The 20,940-nt window shown below is 33.0% G+C and overlaps 1 protein-coding gene and 1 pseudogene across 3 annotated transcripts in view; both read left to right on the forward strand.

Annotated features, from left to right (window-relative positions):
* The window catches only part of LOC115968143 (MADS-box protein JOINTLESS-like), an 80,277-nt gene extending 79,782 nt beyond the window's left edge, over positions 1–495 (forward strand). For 2 of the 3 annotated variants that reach the window (XM_031087434.1, XM_031087432.1), the window contains exon 9: positions 407–487. The gene's annotated coding sequence lies outside the window, so the exon portion shown is untranslated. Of the gene's footprint in view, positions 1–406 lie in introns of all 3 variants that reach the window. The other variant, XM_031087433.1, reaches the window with a different exon arrangement.
* Positions 182–20,708, forward strand: LOC115968146 (annotated as a pseudogene).
* Positions 20,709–20,940: the final 232 nt, after the last annotated feature.

The raw sequence follows: 20,940 nt of genomic DNA on the forward strand, positions 1-20,940 counted from the left end.
AAGAAAAGAAAAAGCAAGTGCAGCTTGATTTGTTATATTTTATATATAATATTTTTGGTAAATATTATATTTTTCCATATTTTATTGGTTGAGTAAGTGCTTTTCAAAAAAAAGGAAAAAAAAAAAGAAAAAAAAAAATCAAGTGCAGTTCGATTTGTTATATTTTTTATCTGATACTCTGGTTAAACTTCTATCAAAGACAATATTCCGCTTCCGTACAATAATACATAGATTTCATTTTATTTCTCTATAGTCTTTACCATTCCGAAACCCATAACATTTAGTAATTTATTTTTTTACTATTCTCTACATATCTCTTTTCTTCTCTCTCTCACAGCTTTGTATGCAAATAGTTTCTATTTCTGGAATACAAAGTTGGGCTAATAATTTGGTTTGAACTTTGAAGTAAAGGGTCTGATAAATAATCTGGGAAAATGACGAAGAGGAAAATTCAGATTAAGAAGATTGACAACTTGCCGGCAAGGCAGGTGACATTCTCAAAGAGGAGGAGAGGACTTTTTAAGAAAGCTTTTGAGCTCTCTACTCTCTGCGATGTTGAAATTGGTCTCATGGTCTTTTCTGCTACGGGAAAGCTCTTTGAATACGCCAGCTCAAGGTTTCAATCTCTTTCTCACACTTCTTTCTACTTATAGAAAAACCTTTTTTATTTTTTCATTTTTTTTAGAGAGAAAAACCCTTTTTTCTATCTATTGAAAAGCATGTCATTGTCCATTCCTTGATCGCTTTGTTCATGCATTCACTATGATTTTATGATTTCTAAGGGGTGTGTGTGTGAGAGAGTGAGAGACCCAACTGCTCAAAATAGAGATCCTTTACTGAACAAACCAAATAAGTGATTTAAAAAATATTACTATATAGCATTATAAAGAGAAAATAATTTAAATAAGTGCTATGTAGCATCAAATCAAGAAATGAAAAAGTACTGCAAAATCTTATGGTTTCTGTCTAAAGAAAAGGGAAAGGAAAAAAAAAAAGAAAAAAAAAAGAAACAGTTTTTCTTTTTTTGGTAAACCAAATAAACAGTTTTCAATTCTTACCTTGAACGGTTTAACGAATATATGTAGCTGCTACTTGTTTTGAAGTTCTATAAGCGGGATATTTTGTCTTTGAATATTGCTAATTATTGCCTATTAATTAGCTTATAATCTAATTTTTTATTTTCCCTGAATTTTAGAGTTGCACTTGCTTATTGTATAGCTTCAATTAGCTGCTTCAACTCTGCCTTCAATGTTGTTGTTGTTTTTTTTTTTTTTTTTTCTCAAAAAAAAGAAAGAAAAAAACTCTTCCTTTAAGAAGAGTAAGAAAACTCTTAAATAATTGTATTTCTCTTTATTCACACTTTTTCTAAATTGACGGATGCATGAGGTATATATACTCCATGTCCAACCATAACTTTCCTTATGTTTATTATATAACTCCAAAAAAAACGCTCTATACATTCATTATGTAAACTTGCCTCACTATTTTATGTATCTATAACCATTCAACTAACTCATTTCATGAATAAAATAGATTTTCATAACATAAATCAAGTTTAACTTTCAACACCTCCTTTTAAACTTAATTTTTGAACACCACAATTTAGGCTCGCATCTTGTAGAAGGTGTAATAGTTTAGTGGCTTGGTGAAGATATCTGCACCCTAATCATGTGATTTCACAAACTCAAATGGAATTTCCTTTCTAGCAATACATCCTCAAATAAAACGATACTAGGTATCAATGTGCTTGCTTTGGTCATGAAAGACTAGGTTCTTTACAAGATCCAGTGTAAACTTATTGTCCACAAATATCTTCGTATCTTTTTCTTGCAACATTTGCAACTCTTTCAACAAATTTCTAAGCCACATTGCATGACAAACACTAGAGGTAATAGCAACATACAGTCACAGTTGGTTGTTTTTTGGACGTCCATGCGAATGCATATCACCCATATAGAATACAAACCCATTATCACTCTTTCTATCATCGGTGTCCCCCGCCCAATCACTATCGCTATAGCCAATAAGTTTAAACTCTTTATAGAGGGTAAATACAATAGTCCAAAATCTAGTGTACCTTTCATATGGCAAAGAATTCTCTTGGCCGTTATCAAATGAGTCATAGTTGGTACTTCTATGTTGCGACTAAGAAGTCCAACGCCAAAGAGAATGTTCAGTCATGTGCATATTAGGTACCTCTAACTTCCAACCAAACTCTTGAGGAATGTTTGATTTACCCTCTCTCTATTGTCATGCTTTGACAGCTTCACTCCACATTCCACAAAGTACTAACTAGTTTATAATTTAACATTTAAAATTTTTTGAGGATCTCCTATTAGGAATCTCATATTTGTTCTAATATCCTAATACTTCTCATAGATCCATCCCTTCAATTAGTATTTAGTCCCAAGATATTATTGAGTGAGTTAGTTAGTTACACATGTTAAGATTAGAATAGAGTTAGTTAGTTAGTTACACATGCTGAGGTTAGAGTAGAGTTAGTTAGATCTCTTGGCATATGTAACACTATAATCATATGGGTTAATTAGTGAGAGCACATGCTATATAAATAAGCCATGTGTGGCCAACAAGATAAGAGCTTGGGTTTTATAAATACTTGCATGTAACCTTAATCTGTAACATTTTTAAGAATAAACCAATTTCTTGTTTAGTGCAATTTAATTCTCTCTTAGTATTACTTTATGGAGGGAGACTACCTCGAATTAAGTAAACTCACCAACATTTCGTATCCATTTCCATAAACTTCCCACCCATCCCCCTTAAGAACCATTGGATTCCTAACAAATGGTATCAGAGCCGTTGATCTTGAAATGACCGAATCTATTGCAACTCATCAAGCTTTCGTTGATTTTACATTCAAAGGTGGAAATCCTTTTTGGCGGCTTCTCAAGCTCTATGAATTCTTTGCTCTAAAAAACACGCCACCACATCTCATGTTTTTCATTGCCTCTCATTACATGTAAGGAGAGGTGTGGGAATATTTTCAAGATGTACATGCATCGGGATTATGCACAAATTGGATGGATATCATATGCGCTACAAGACCAGTTTTGAACACCAATCCTTGATGTATCAATGGAGATTATCACCCACGAATCCAAGATGCAAAATCCTATGAATTTCATGCTGGAGGACTAAGAACCAATTCTTAATTTACCAATAGAGGCTGCCACTCAAGAGTTCACCATTCAAGAACCGAAAATCCAAGTGTTAGTGATTCAAGAATCAAAGATGCAAGAGCCAACAATTCCAATGGTTCAAGAATCAAATGAGGGCTCGAGGATCCAAGAAGATTCCAAGGTCCAAAGAACCAATAAGATCTTAAAGATCAAAGAACCATTGAAGGCTCAAGAATTTAAGTGGATTTTAAAAGTACACGAGACCACTAGTCAAAGAGAAGTGTATGAATATGGTGATTAGGATGTCACTAAGAAACTAGTCCTTTGGAAAATTTCCTTTGATGATGATGCCAACCATAACAACACCTTGTGGGCTGTTTTGAAAGGGAGGGGAATGTTAGGAATCTCATATCTATTGTAATATCCTAATATTTCTTGAAGTTCCATCCATTCAATTAAAAGTTAGTCCCAAGATAGTATAGAGTTAGTTAGTTACACATGTTGGGATTAGGATAGAGTTAGAACTATTGGCACATGTAACATTATAATCACACAGTTGGTGAGAGCCCATGCTTAATTAGTAAGCAAAAGGATAAAGTCATGGGTTATGATAAAGCCATGTATGAAAATGGATGTGAATTGTAAGTACTTAACTCTTCCTTATTGCATTTCCTTTTTCTCTTAATATTTCTCCATGCCTTTAAGTCAATTCATCTACAATTCACATCCATTTTCAAACATTTCTGTTTGTTTTTAGACCCCTTAAAACACAACTGAATTAATCTAGTAAATTAGCAAAGTGATTATTTAGTCCAAATTTCAGATCTAGGTTAACACAATCATATAATCATATCAACGTAAAGTGCGGAATATAAAGAACACAAAGATATGATGACCCAAGAAATCACACCGGTAAAAACCTGGGGAGAATTTAACCTAACTATCCTCAAGCTAAACCTGAATCCACTATGAAATAATCGAAATTTTACAATAGCGACTTAGACCATTAACATCCTATTGCTACCCACCAGTAGAAACTTACTGACATGACCACGTGCAAAATCTGAGACCACGGACTCCTTCTTTCTTAGATTCTCCAGCAAATACAAGCACACCCGCTTGTGTTTCTTTAAGCTCTTTAGTGCAGCAACTGAATAATCATCAAGCTCTCAATGAAATCTCCTTCTTGATAATCTTAAGCATGTGTGAAGGCAACCACCTCTCAAATCTCACAAGAGATTCACACACACAGCAAATAGAGCTACCTCAAAAACGTGGTTAGGGTTTCCTTTTTATACCTAGGGCAAAACATAAAACCCTACATGTCATATGGGCTTAGGGCTGAGATGGAATATTCTGTAGAAAAATATTTTGCCCTACTTTCGATCGATCAAGTCTAATTCTCGATCGATCTAGCCAGACCAAATTGCACAATGAATTTTGCAACAACTCGATTCCAACTTTACACAAAAGACCTATACTTTGAGCAAGTCTAAACAAGACTAAAAACCTGTTTTGATCATAGTTTGCCAACAATACAAATTAGAGTTCTAATACATAAGTTCCTAAGTACTTAGAACCTAACAACTTCCGACCCATCCCCTTTAGGAACTAACAAGTTCCTAACATCTCCTTAGCATATCCTTCTTAGGAAATGAATATCTCATCTTCCATTTGCTCCCAATGCTTAGATAATAAGCCATAAGCCAAATATTTGTCATTTCGAACTCCTTAATCATTGCTTTCTTCAAGTCCTCAAACTTACTTGGATGGTTTCTTATAAAAATCAAATCACTTACATACAAACAAACAATCAAGATACCTCTATTTTTTATGCACCTTACAATATAGTGCATGTTCATGTGTGCATTTAGAGAATCTTTCTCTTGAGAATATTTGTCAATTAGGTTGGTGCCTATTTCAAGCTATATAGAGATTTCGTAAACTACAAAGTTTTCTTTTCCTACCCTTTGACAACATAGCCTATAGGCTGATCAATATAAACTTCTTCTTCAATATAAACATTCAAAAAAGAAGATTTTACATCCATTTGATAAATTCTCCATTTATTTTGAGATGCTAAAGAAATTAGAACACGTATAGTTTCCAAATTAGCAACTAGGGCAAATACTTCATCATAATCAATACATTCTTGGCTATAGCCTTTCACCTCCAGTCTTGCTTTGTATCTCTCCACCTCTTAGTTTTGCATTATTCTTCATCTTTTACATCCATTTTACACCAATTTCCTTCTTTCCACGTGGAAGAGGTTCTAGCTCTCATGTATCATTCTTCTTTATTACCTTGATCTCTTCATCTATAGAATTTATCCATTTCTTATCTTGCATAATTTCTTTAATTCTTGTAGGTTCACAATTAGCAAACAGATAAAAGAGCGTTAGATAATCTATATTCTTCGTTGAATCATAGAGATCATGTAGACTTCTCATTCTTCTTGGTCACTTCTTTCTACTGATGATTAAGAGGATGGACTTTCATAAATGGGAGATTTTGGTGATGGAGGTGGAGCATCAGGCTCTTCTTGAACTTTATTCAAAGCTCTTCCTCCTCAAGTAAAGGAAAGAAATCATGCTTCTCTTCTTCTTGGGTGCTCCCATTTCTCATACCTTCTTCATCAAATTCCACATCTCGACTAATAGTTAATTTTCCAGTGCTCGGATTTTTAAGCTTGTAACCTTTAGAGCATGGATCATAGCCAATGAAGACTTAATTTTTGCTCTTGTTATCTACCTTGGACCTCTCCTAATCTAGTACATGTGGATATGCTATGCTCCCACACACACGAAGTTGAGAAATGATTGGACAAATAGATTTCATAATCAATAGCTTCAGTCTAACATTCTTTAGGCATTCTCTTGCTCTTCAATATGTTTTTAGTCATCAATTCTTGGAATATGACTAGAAAATTTGATAATAATTTGGCTCATGGTGTGGCTATTAACACACATCTATCAAGTGCCATCCTCCTTTGGCATGAGTAAGGTCGGTACTACACAAGGAGTCAAGTTTTCTCTAATATATCCCTTCTTCAAAATCTCCACCGGGACCGTAATTTGCTTATTCAATTCTTCATGCTTCTTTAGATTTATTAGATAGTGCACTTTGTTAGGTAGGCTATAGAGTACACTAAGAAGCTTCCTTTGTTTCTTTAGCGACCAACATGTACACCACTCTTGTACTTTTATCTTATATTACAATTGGAAAAAATAAGAAAATTACTACCCCTCGTCTTTGAAAGATTTAGGAGCTCTTTCCTTCTTAATTGGCAAAAGGACAAATTCAAATTTTCTAATTTTAAAGGTATATGTATTTCTATGGCCATCATGGATAGCATGCCCATCATATTGCCAAGGCTACCCGAAAGGAAGTAATGACTAACATCCATGGAAACAATATCACACCAAATTTTATCTTTACAATTATTTCCCACTTCAAAAGAAACAAGATATCTCTTAGTTACCTTTACCTCTTTACCTTTCTTAAACCATACTATTTGTTAAGGCTTTACATGGGGTTCAATCTTCAACTTAATCTTGTCCACCATTTCTTGTGAAACGATGTTCTCAAAAACTTTTCCATCAATGCTAATGGAATATACCCTAACATTGGACTTGCATGTGCATTTGAAGATGGTATGACCAAGTCAACCCTTGTTTGAGTCATTTTTTCGAATGACAAGTATTCGATGGATCACTCACCTTCTTGAATTCAATCTCCCAACTTTGCATAACCCCATTATCATTATATACGGGTTAACCGACATTATCAACAAACTCTTTTCCATTATCTTCGTCTCGAAGTCACATACACATCTACCCTTTTATATGGACATTAGTTAGCTAGATGACCAATTTGGCCATACATAAAAACAAAAGGATTTTGTGCCATGCTTATTAATGATTACCATAATTGTAATATTGCGCCATAAGTTTTTGAGGCCATACAATTTTATATGTTATTATTTTAATATATATTTTTTAATCATATTCTCTTTAAGACAAAGTTTGGTTCCAAATTTAGTTGCACCTTTGGGCTTCAACTTCTTGTAAGAAACTAACATGCATGTGTGCAATGCACATGACAAGTATTGGTTGGGTTAAGTGTGGTTAAGTGAGTCATGTGTAAACAATAACACATGTTAGCGTCTTGGAGGAAGTTGAAGCATAAGGATGCAACTAAGTTCGTAACCAAAGTTTGTCATTCTTTTTAAATGATAGAATATTTAGTTCCAATACAAATATTATTATAATAAATATCTAGTGCTAGAAAATAGTTCCATACACAAACAAAATCATAATAATTGCATGTTAATAACAATCATAATTTTCAAATTTCATATTTACACTATAAATAGAAAATAAAAGAGAGGAAAAAATATCATATTTTGATGTGCATTTTAGAGGAATTTAACTTTTGGTTGACCTCATAAAATTTTATCAATATGTTTTTGAGTCCTTCCAATTTTAATGTCATTATTTTAATTTATATTTTTAATTGATTTTAAATTCTATTCTACCTTAAAATCCTTCATTAGAATCTTGCCACATTATATTTTCTTTAAATGATAGAATAAATTGTTCTATATACAAACATGATCATAACAAATTCTTATTAATAATTATCTAGATTATTAAATTTCATATTGGGAAAAAAAAAAAGATAAATTTTTCTTTTTTAAAAAAAATAATAAAGGAAGATTTGCATTTATTACTTAAAACATATGCTGAAATCCAAAGTCACTAAAATTTAGGTTACTGGTATATAGGCAACCCACAAATTTTCCTCTCAAAAAAAAAAAAAAAAAAAGAATAAAAGTTACCTACAATTTTAAGAGCCTATAACAATAGCATTAGATATGCCTAAACATCATACTTGAAAGGATGTCCTAATGAAAGTGTCTCTATTTTTTTAATTTCATTTTAATTTTATTGATTCTTTAATTATTATTTTTGAGTCTTTTAGGGCTTAATGATAAAATAAAATAATTATTTTTTGCTTGAAATCAATTCAAATTTTTTGTGCCACATAAATTTCAAGTCATCTAATATGAAATCATACAGGGGTGCTCCATTATTTTGTAAATTGAAGCTCCATCACGCTCTAATGTGTGCATTACCAATTATGAAACGTGCAACATTAGGGAATAAGAAACTTTAGTTTGTTAGGTTCTCAAAAAAAAAAAAAATTTAGTACTGTTCATTCAAATAGGGGGAAATAGAATTAACTTTAAACTCCACTTTAGAATTCCATTGCTTAATACCCATAAAGAAGGAAAAAATAACACATTTAGAAAATAGCAAGAAATGTGAGAAGAGATCAATAGATTTTGATTTTTGGGGGGAAAAAAGGGAAGAGAGAATATAAAAAATTAGAAGATTTGGTTCAGCAACAGAGCCAAGCTTTTGACGTGGGGGCAATCCCTCCCCCCCCCCCCCCCAATTTTTTTATTTAAATATTAGTATATACTCGGTACTAATTTTAGTAATTTTGTTCTATAAAATTACACTTTGCCCTCCTTTAATAATATTATTAATTCTTTTAAGAGTAATGCTATTGTTACAGACTTTTCTACAACATTTTTACAAATTGTTGAGGTAAAAATTCATATTAGTTCGCACTTGGCCCATTGCTTATACCCTTGTTTGACTTATCAATAACCACTCACTACATCAGAAATTTGTAAACAAGTTTGTATCTCTAACATTACTCCTCGTAAAAATCATAAAGAAATCAGTAGATCTAAAATCTAAAACAATATATATAAGCCCAAAAAATTAGCACGATAACAAAAATTACCAATAGTAAAAAAACAAAATAAGTCCAGTTAACCAATTTTATCCAACACAAAAAACCCAGCCCTTCAAAAAATTTTAAATAAAATTATTTTGTCCTTGTCCAGTAGCAAGATCAAAGTCACACACACCAAAAAAAAAAAAAATCCCTCATACGGCTATTTAGTAGTAGAGTTAGAGGTCGAAGCCGCTGCATATAGCCAACGACAGACTCGCCCCCTAACTTTAAGTCTTGGTTCTGTCCATGATTTGGTTCACAATCTTAAAGTTTCCCCTTCATTCATTAAATCTCATGAAAAATTTGGATATTTATTTGAACGTTTACTGAAACAATAGTTTTGGGTATTGATTGTTCTTATAGAGATATTTTATAAGTGATGCAATTTTTTTGGTAAATAATGAGCAGGAAGGACTTTGTTTATCCTGTGTTGTTAGGTATTTTCAGATAAGTTGTCTACAAAAATTTTCTCAGGTAGAAGGCTTGCTGCAAAGAGATATAAGAAAAGCCAAAGGCCAATTTTCAATTCAAAATAATACTCTCTTTTAATTTCATACATGATCTAGAACTTAAACAGGATTTACTTGGAAAAACACTCCATGCATAAGAAATAACTTACATTTCAAGGAAAAATATACAAAGTAAAGGTTTGACCAAATATTTTAAAAACAGCTAACAAGACCTATTCACTAGACTTTATATGATTTGCATATATTTTTGCTAAAACATTGAAGTACTTTGAAAGGACTATCAACTCTAGGAAAAAGTTCCCAAGATATCCAACTAGGAAAGCATTCTTCTAAAGATGAATCCACACCAAATCGCCTTCCTTAAAAGTTGCTGGCTTTCTATGTTTGTTGGCTTACTTTTTTGGTATTTTTGAATTTGTTTGAGAAATCAGTCTTGAACATTTTCATGCAACTTCTTTATATATTTCACTCTGTCCTCTAAGTCTCCACTAAAATTATGAGTAGCAATTTTATATACTTAAATCTTTCCTCATTATCTCCACTATAATGATTAGTAGGAAGCAGTATTTTCATGTCAATAGCATTAATAGGATTTTTGTTTCGAAGGGTAATAGGATTTTGACTATACATAACTTTAAATGGACTATAATTGGTAGTTTGGCTAGCAAACCGATTGTAAGCAATTCAACTTGAGTTAGAAGGATAACTCTCAGAGAATCTTAAACTTTGATTAGCAACCTATGCTTGATCAATTTGAAGATGACAAGCTGAACTATGTTGAAGGTTAAATGCGAACATCAACTAAAGGTTGTGTCCAATGGATTTATGGATTTTGAACTTATATTTCTTGACCTAATGACATAGTCTTTAAAATACAATGAAGTTTTACAATCTCTCAAAGGTAAAAATCAGTCACATGATAAGCATCTAGACTCTTGTTATAATCCTTTTTGTCTTTGGAAAACTCACAACAATATTCATAGAGACATCTTCCCAGGGTGCCTTAGGAATTGGAAATGGCATGTACAACCCAGTACTTTGGCAATTGCTCTCGGGAAAGAGAGAAGTCACCTTCTTTTCAATGAGTTCCAACTCTTTTCAATTTCAAATGTCCATGCGTGAACCTTTGTTTAATCCCCATTAAAATGATGCCATTTTTCTATGTCACCTTTTATATTTTTCATGTTATTGCAAGCTTGTTAGGAATAACCTTTTCCTCCTTGGTTGGATAGTGTGGTTAAAGGTCTCTCTCTCCCAAGGTTAAACCCTTCATAAGTTAACCATGCCAAACCCTCCCTCAAAGATTGCAATTTGAGCCTTCGAAAAGAAATTTCTAGGATATGGATGAGGCATGTATTTATAAGGAGAGTACATAACCAAATTCTTTGAAATGAAGCTGCACAAGCAGTGGACAAGTCAGGATCTCATACAAAATATATGATCACGAGCATGGTATGTCTGCTTGAAATCTCAATGGGGTATTGTAGCAGTGTATGTTCAAAACAAGACCTATGTAGGACATCATAGGGAAAGATGAGTACTGTAGTTTAACCTTTTGAGATACGGTACTTAAAATGAACTGAAATTACCATTTAGTGATACAAAACCACAAACTAGCAAATTGGAGATCTAACCCCTAGTATCACATCAAAGGTGACACAGAATTCTACCATTCTAACAAGCATTACAGATAGGAAAATGGTAACCTCAAGAGAGGACAAAAGTGTTTTCTCTTTTATTTAAAAAAAGAAAAAATAAATTACATTTACATGCTCCTAAATATAAGAGACTTTACCATCTAAGCAAGGCTAGTTACACAATTTTTAATGTAGGACTACAAGCAGACGAGATAACCACTTAAGTTTCAATTGATGATAATTCCATGACTGGAATGATGAAGTTGATCAAATGTGGAATTAGCCTAGCTCTGAAGATATTTGATGGGCAAGACCAGCAATAGCGAGCCAACAAGTAGAAAGAATAAGATTAGGAAGACATACTCTTGCGAAATAATGTCATCAGTGACTTGACTTTGAATAAGAATCTCTAATTACGAATTAAACCACAGTGAAAATAAGTAGCATAACTTAGTCAAGTAACTAGATTTCTTTCAAATTTGGTAAGTACTATGTTAGTTTCAGTATTGATCTTATAGTCATATTAATCAGGATCATGATAATAACATGGTCTTTTCCATCATAGTTGTGCTCTTTATAGTGCATTAGTGGGACTTACCAACTTGTCTTTGATTGTGGTTGTTAAGAATTGCAATTAACCAGATAAAACATTTTCGAAAGGAATTTCAATGTGTTTAATGATAAAATTTTCAGCAAAATTAATTTAAATAACAAGAAGTGCATACCTAGATGTCTAGGATTTTGTAGGGTTTCATGATGAACTGTCATAGAAAAATAATATCACTAGTTTTGTGAAGTCTTACTTTGAATTTTAGAGTATCTTTACAATCTTTAAAATTTCCAAAACTAAAACAGTATTTACTCTATGGTAATTATCCCGCAAGCAGTAATTATGTAACATTTTAATGCAATAGCTTGAACCAAATCCAAAAGTCTAAGTCATTTAATTTGATGCCTGCAAAAATTAGAAATTTACTAATATGATGTAGAACACAGTAGGAAAATAAGAATAAGAGAATAGACAACACAAATACTAGACTTCACTACCTAGAATTTTCCTGCAAGCCCTAGACATCACCATTCACCACCAAACAAAGAGAAAGCCATCATTCTCAAATTATCAAATTATTCTTATTAAAATTGTACTACCTTTCATGATTACAAAAGTACTAGTTTAATAGGGTTTAGGTATTACACCAATATGGAGAATGCCTAATCAAATCCCTTAAAACCCTCAACATTAAAACCATATTCAAAATTTAAAGTCAAAAACAAAATTATTTTCACATTCAAAAATAATTTTGGTGCCTCAACGTGCATCTCCTTTGCATAACCAAATTTTGGTGCCTCAACGTTATTATCGCTCATGTGTGAGGCTTTACCCTCATGCTTGTTCGGTAGTTTTTGAGTAGATGCCATTATTTTTTCTTGTTAGGCATTAATCTTAGTGATTACTTGCTCATCCAAGTTTTACAAAACAGGTGAAACTTCTGGAGTTTCCTTTCTTACACTAGTTAAAAGTGGACTAAGAAGATTCAAGGAAATTTCTTTATATATGTCCAGAGACATAATTGTTTCCATGGCCGAAAATATAACAAGTGAATAGATGGACCTAATTATTTTAAAGGAAATTTGAAACATTTCAACCGTCAATTCATCACACTCAAGGTCCAATATCACCAAGCATGACCGGACCTTTGCAACAGTGTCAAGAATTGAAACCTCCTTCGTATAGTAACAACTGGGCACATGAGACAAATAGAAAAATTTTCATATGTTGCTACAATCAGCTGAAATATTTTCTTCATTTGTTCATCATCATATGGGGCATTCGGTGTTGTTATCCTCGTAATCTCAATAATGCAAGATGCAACTAAAAAGTTCATTAGTGACCAATGCCTTCAATGAGGGTTAAAGTGCATCTTGCATTGATTTGGATGATGCAAGATCCACATTTTCTAACAAATTTTTGACTTTATCAATAAGAGTGAGGAGGTTATCAATGGAGGAATAAGAGTTAAGGAGGCTTTTCCCAATTCTCATCCTCCTTAAGCTGCTCCTCAAAGTCCCTATCAAAGAAAGTCATTTTTAGCCACAAAATACAAAGACTAAAACTTTGCTTGTTGCTAAAAGCTAAAGCACTTGATATGCATGGGTTGGCTTCTAGGTTTAATGGACTAATTTCACTTTTTCTACTGAAAATTTGGATAGTGGGTGTAGTTTTTTTTTTTTTTTTTTTTTTTTTTCCTATCTGGACTGATTTGAATTGGGTGGAGGGGATCAAACATTCTTATTCCAAGTTGATGTAGAATAAAATAGGAAAATAAGGACAAAAGAAGAATAAAAGGATAAACAAGACAAGCCCTAGGCATCACCACCTAAGGGTATTTGGCATCACTACCAAACAAAGAGAAAGTCATCACTCTCAAATCATCAAATTATTCTAATTCAAATTGTATTGCCTTTCATGATTACAAGAGCACTAATTTAATAGGGTTTATTATCTATAAAAAAAAAAAAGTTTAATAGGGGTTAGGGATTACACCAATATAGAAAAATGCCACTAGTCAAATCACTTAAAACCCTCAACATTAAAACTCAATTTAAAATTTAAAGCCAAAAACAAAATAATATTTACATTCAAAAATAAAATCTTTGATAATTTTAATGCTCCCTGCATCATAATGTTCCCCTTGTGTCAATCAATATAAATAATTTAGGGTTTCATATATATTTTCACCTTTTATAGTTTGACCAAATTAGGAGTTTGCACATAGTTTGTGTCAATCAATATAAATATCACTTGTGCTTCACATTTTAATTGGGAACACAATTGGCCTGCAAACAATGGCAGATATGCGGTATGCCAGCATGAGATAAATAATTAATTCTTCAGTCACCAGCTCAAGTTTTATTTCCTTAGATATGAGTCAGAAATACATACTAGTAGTTCATAAGTTCATCCGCACTTTCAATTTATTAAAATGAGAGAGAGATAAAAGAATTTAACGTGTTATCCTTTTGTTGTTTGAAGTGTGCAGCAAGTAATTGAAAGGCATAATTTTCATCTAGAGAATCTTGGCAAAATGGACCAATTGTCTCTTGAGCTACAGGTATGATGTTTTAAAGTTTTTTAGTTAGGTAAATAAGTGAGGTGGAAAGTCATGAGAAACAGATTACGTCTACTTTGAGATAATAACTCTTAAATCCATAAGAGGTTCTTTTAATTCACAAGGAGAAATTTGAAGTCCACCAAAAGGAATGGAGAAAAAACTTTTTAAATTTATATTAATGAAAATCTGAATTACCTTGGAGGCTACTATGCATATAAGTAGGAAAAAAAATCATAGAAAGGCTAGTAGATCATAAAATACCCTAATTCATGTTAAGCAAAAAATGAGGCAAGAGATATGAAAAATCGCCAAAACATCAAAATTATAAAATTTACAAAATCAAATCCTACAAACCATAGGAAACATATCAAAACAAATGGGATCTTATTTTGAATTCTAAATTGAAAGTAATAAAAAAAGAAAAAAAAAATCTTACTGCAAATAGAAAAAATTACTAAACAAATGCCTAAATGGAGGAATTTGTCCAAAAAGTGGCATAGGTCATGGTGATAACTTCAAATTACCATACAATGGCAATGAAGTCTTAGTCCCAAAAATTTGTAGGGTCAATTATGAATTTTCAATAATTTAGTCAGCCACATGTATTTTTCCCTAATGCTATTCTATCTGAATTCGTAGTCTTTGTTACTTCCTTACTTGACAAGTCCTTTTAATTACTTCTACTAATGTTGGTTTCTTTTTTTTTTCCTCTACCCTTTTTCATTACCTCAACTTGAATCAACTCGTTCTTTTTTATTGGTGCATTAATCGTGCTCTTCTATTCATGACCACCTTTACCTTAATCAATAGGGCCACCCCTAACTTCAAGCAGATTTCCTTATTTTGAATTCAATCTTTACATGTATTTTCATCTATCTATCTTAATATTCTTATTTCCAATGTTTTCATTTTAATGTTGATACACAATTTTATCATTTTCATAAGGATGCATGACGAGATTATATTTTAATCTGATAGCTCATGAAAATCTGATAGCTCATGAAGTTTTCATGGAAATTTTGAGACTTACATTTTATTGACTTGGGCTTGTGGCAATTCAAGCCAAACACATGGGCCCACTTCAACAAATCTCCACCTTGGCTTGAATTGATCAAGCCACACTAGCAAATTCCTCCATTGCCTCTATCTTAGCCCTTAAGGGCTAAGAAGTTGCAAACACCAAACAAGTCCAAGCAGCTCTTGAACTTGTCTGTTGAAACTAGCTTTGTCAGCATATTAGAGGCATTCTCTTCCTCTTTATGTGAGTAATCCTTAGCCAGTAACTGTGCCTTGAATTTTTCACCTTCATTTTCTGATAATGCTTCTTTCTTGAGATATACCCACTTGCAACCAATAGCCTTCTTTCCCTTGGACAATTTAACCGATTCCCAAGTCCTATTCTTTTGTAGTGACCCCGTCTCTTCTACATCCCCATAAGATGATGGATCTCCATTGGCCGTTATGAGAGCAAAGCTAACCATATCTTCAAAGCCATATCTCTGTAGTGCTTTGTGAACCTGCTTCTCTCTACCTTTAGCAATTGAATAATGCTCTTCTTGTTGTTGCTGTGGATCAATATCATTATTATTACCCTATCACCGGGTGAACTATTCTCGTCAAACTCCACCTCAACAGTTAATTTCTCCTATGAACTATAATCACATGTCTCTGCTTCATTCTATCTTAACATAAAGCCTTCATCAAATATGACATCTCTTCTAGTCACCGTTTTCTTTGAGATTGAATCCCAAAACCTATAGCCTTTAACACCTTTTTTCAAAACCAAGAAATAAGCATTTTCTTGACTTCGAATCTAATCTAGAACACTCTCCGCTCTGCACATACACATAAGCTAGACAACCAAAGATTTTTAGAATCGAATAACCAATTGGTGTACCTGACCAAACCTCTTCTAGAATCTTGAAATCAATGGCTGATGATGGAGATCTATTAATAATGAAGTTTGCTGTGTTAACTGTCTCTCCTAAGAACACCTTAAGCAACCATATTCAATCTCATGCATCTGGATCTTTCTGCTAAGGTTCTGTTCATTCTCTTTGCAACCCCATTTTGCTGTGGAGTTCCTTTAACTGTGAAGTGATGAGTAATACCTTCTAATTCACAAAATCTTATGAATTCTTTATCTTTATACTCTGGTCCATTATCTATTCTAAAGTATTTTATTTTCCTGCTAGTCTGATTTTCAACTTATGCTTTCCGCTTTTTAAATATGCCAAACACATCAGACTTATGCTTCATAAAATAAATCTAGACCTTTCTAGAGTAGTCATCAATGAAATTGACAAAGTACTGAGCACCGCTATGAGAAGAAATTGAAACTGGGCTCCAAATATCTGAATGAACATAGTCAAGAACACCTTTACTTGTATGAAAGACTGTCTTGAAACTAATTCTATTCTACTTTCCATATACACAATACTCACAGAAGTCTAGCTTGCATGTCTTCACCCCCTTCATTAAATTTCTCTTGTGCAGCTCTAACATACCATGTTCACCAATATGGCCAAGTTGCATATGCCATAATTTTGTGTCGTCACGCTGGACTCTATCGAAGTGGTGACTGCAACTCTTCCTACAATTGAGTTCCCAATCAATCTGTAAAGCGTGCTTACTTTTTGTCTCTTTATCACAATCAAAGCACCTTTGGTAATATTCATGATTCCACCCTTTGATGAGTATGAATACCCCAAATCATCCAATACTCCTAAAGAAATTAAATTCTTCCTAAGATCTGGACATGTTTGGCAATACTAAGAACTCTTACAACTCCATCAAACATCTTGATCTTCACATTACCAATCCCAATAACTGGGCATGTAGCATCTTTACCCATTTGGATCATACCACCATTGTAAGGCTTATACGTGTCAAACCAATCTTTCTTTGGAGTCATATGATATAAGCATGCTGAATCTAAAACCCAAGATTCCCACAAAACGTTATTACTAAAATGAGATTGAAAGTAAATCTGCACCAACCTCACCTTCATTTGATGTTTCTTCAATAACACTAGCTGATTCTAGGGGGTTCTTTTCATTCCTCTTGTCCTCCGAATGCTTTTTCAACTCTTTACACAGATTCTTGTAGTGCCTTCTCTTGTGACAATAAAGGCACTCTACATCTTTCTTCGTACGTGATCTAGACTGAGATCTGTTCCCACTAGATTTTGACTCACTTCTACGCTGATTACTTGACTTTGACTTTACAATAAGTCCATCAACTTGAGAACCATCATCATCTTTCTTCATCAACGTAGTCACTAGATGATCAAAATGTGTTGGCAGCGATGCTAATAAGAGTAACGCTTTATCTTTGTCCTCATAATTCGCCCCAAAACTTGACAATTAGGTGTTCAACATGTTAAACATGTTGAGATGCTTCAACAGATCTGAACTATCCTTCATATGCAAACTGTAAAGTTGCTTCTTCACGTACAACTTGTTCATCAGATTCTTTCTCATATAAAGACCTTCTAGTTTTTCCCAAACTTCCTTTGCGGTCTTTGCTTCTGGGATGTTGTGAATAACCTCATCTCCTAGGCTAAGACAAATAATGCTAGTTGCTTTTTCATCAATCTCTACCCATTCTTCATCCTTCATCATTTCTGTTTCTTCTTCTTTTTAAGTAAGGCCTTATGAACTCCTTGTTGAATTAGGAGATCCTTCATCCGCCTTTGCCAAAGGGAAAAATTTCTCTTACCACAAAACTTCTCTATGTCATACTTTATGCTTGACATCTTTACTGTATTCAAAGGATTGAATCCTAACCTAGCTCTAATATCACTTGTTATGCTAATAGCACCCCAAAACTTAAATCAATAACAATAAATAAGTGGATATTAAATAACAAGCACACACAAAGAACACAAAAATTTACCTGGTTCGGTAAACTGCTTATCTCCACTGCGATGATGGAGAATTTCACTATAAAAATAGGGAGATACAATAGTGCACAATAACACTCTCTAGAAACTTAAATCCCAATACACCCTAACTTTCTCTCACCCACAAGAGAAGAAAACTCTTTTCTTCTTCTTATGCAGTTGCTGCTAGGTTTTAAGAATTGTTATAATTGCCGCACACTAGCACTTATATATTGCTATGCTTAAGTTGTCAATATAGGATTCCTTGTATCAATTGTATTGCTCAACTGCTATGACCGACTTGGACTTGTGGTTTGCCGCACACTAGCACTTATATATTGCTATGCTTAAGTCAGCAATATAGGATTCCTTGTATCAATTGTATTGCTCAACTAATGTGACCGACTTGGACTTGTGGTTTCCTATTACAAGTTGTATTTGGTCTACCTGTAATTGACTTGGGCTTTGGGCAATTCAAGCCACACACGTGGGCCCACTTCAACACTTACATATTTTAGAACCATTAGTATACAAAAAATGCTCGGTAACACATCACATTTCAAAAATCTTCACAAATGGCAATTGTTTATATTAGCTTGAGAACAATACCTCCTACGCCATGTTGAGCAAGGAAATTGAGGAGAAGACACATGAACTGAGGTATTATGGCTACATCACTGTCATCTTGCCACTGTAAAGACATATACATAACTACAATAAAATAATGTTGAGAAATGTTCACACCTAACACAGGAAGATTAGGGGAGAAGTGCTCCCTGGAATGGATATAGAAGAATTACAGAAACTAGAGAAAGAGCTTGAAGTTGGCCTGAGCCATGTTAGAGAAACAAAGGCTTGTCTCTCTTTTTTTATCTCTGTTTGCTGACACTATGATGGAGTGTTAAAATTTATGTACTTTATCTGAATATGAGAAACTTTTGTCTTGCAGGGTGAAAGATTTCTGGAAGAGATCACTGCCCTTCAGCAAAAGGTCCTGTTCCAAACTTTAAATCTTTTCAGGACATTTCATACAGTTATTATAATGTTTGCAAGACATTTCCGGAACAGATCAGTGCCCTTGAGCTAAAGTTCATATGGTTTCAATGTATAACAGTTTCGTACTTTAGTGATGATCCGCTCCATAATGATATCATGGTAAAGTATTGAAATATTAGGTGGAAAGAAGAAACTAAGAGAAGTTGAAAGAACACAACGAATTAAAGTGGTTTTGTCTTAGAGGCCTACGTGAACAGTAGAAAGTTTTAAACAACTACATATTTATTAATGAATTTTGTGTATAATAGTGTACTTATTTAAGGGAAAATGTAGTAGACTAACTCTGTGTTAACCTTAGGATTGAAGTAATATAGTTAGTACTGTGTACAATTAGGACTACTATAATGTAATAAGCCTAAACCCTAAATCCATATCTTTAGCAAATGTCAGCTGTAAAACTTTGTCATAATGTTAATGCAAGTTGGTACAAGTTCATAAAAATAGTGGTCTTTGTGTGTACTGGCTAGCTCAATGGGTAGAGAAAGGAAAAGTTCACATGGCTAACAACAAGTAACATGCATCATTGAATATTTAGTAACAAGTTTAGAATTGAATGTTATCTTGTTTATCCTATCACCTGACCTATACCAATTCATAGTGCATCTATTTCTTATATAAGAAGTTAGGTAAATATACCACATTAATTAAATTATATTTTGTATTTAAGGCTAAGAAGTCTTAGTAATGGCTCTCTGTTCATCTTATTCTTTTAATGCAGTGAGCCCAACTGATGGGAGAAAACCAACAATTAAAACAGGTAATAGGTCTTTATTTTTATAGAAAAAATTCTTCCTCCTCTCTTCCTATCTCAGTTATAAAAAATGTCTCTTCCACAGATGGAGAATCTATTTAGCACTCAAACACATGTACTTGAACAAGGTCAATCATCTGAGTCAATCACCAATATTTGCAGCTCATCTTATCCTCAGGACAATGATAGTTCAAACATATCTCAAGTTGGGGTAAGTTTGTAAATTTTTATAATTTTTTGGTTTTCTGGATGAAGTATTAAATGATATTCAGGATTCAATCAAAAGATATTTACATCAAACCTCAATATTTAGGAGCCTTATAGCATATTGTTGTAGTTTCAATAGAGGAACTTGACCAAACAGATAAATTTGTCCTTAGGTTTACTTATTTCTCTTGATTTAGCATTACAATATGTACTACATTCTAATTTACAGTTCTATATAGGCTTATCTGGTATTGAAAGATAAATTTGTTGGTGAAATTAATGGATGCAACCACAGGTTGATGTCACTTTCAACTTGTCAATGAGCAATTCTTCTGTTTGTGTAGCAACTTAACTATCATCATTGACTGCATGCCTAGAAATGCGTGCTGCTACTATAGAGAAATTGTTTGCCTTAGTGCATCGTTCTATGTCTTGCAGGCTAGCTTTTCCTAAATGAATTTGAAGTATAGTGAAGATCAAGAAGCAATACATGGATTCTCTTTTCTCAAATACTAATTAGAGTAGCACATGCAAGGCACATGCTTGCCGTGGAAAAAAAGTACTGTAGTAATTAAGGTCAATTTTAGATTTTATTTGTATTATAAAACAAAGATATGAATTATTTGATTTTTAAAGTATATAGAGATTTACATTAATCAAAATAGACATTAATTTTAAGAATTTTGATAATTATGTTGAAAAAAGTTAATCTCATTCGTTTAAGAATTTTGGTCAACCACAAAGTTAGGGTAGTTATATAACATATAAATATTTATTTAATTATAATAGTTTTTTAGTACCTAATTGCTAAAAACTTTTAAAAATGATAACGAATATCATCATCTTCCAACAATAAACAACTGTGTTTTGCC

The sequence above is a fragment of the Quercus lobata genome, chromosome 11 (genome assembly GCF_001633185.2).
Source record: "Quercus lobata isolate SW786 chromosome 11, ValleyOak3.0 Primary Assembly, whole genome shotgun sequence".
Lineage (NCBI taxonomy): Eukaryota > Viridiplantae > Streptophyta > Magnoliopsida > Fagales > Fagaceae > Quercus > Quercus lobata.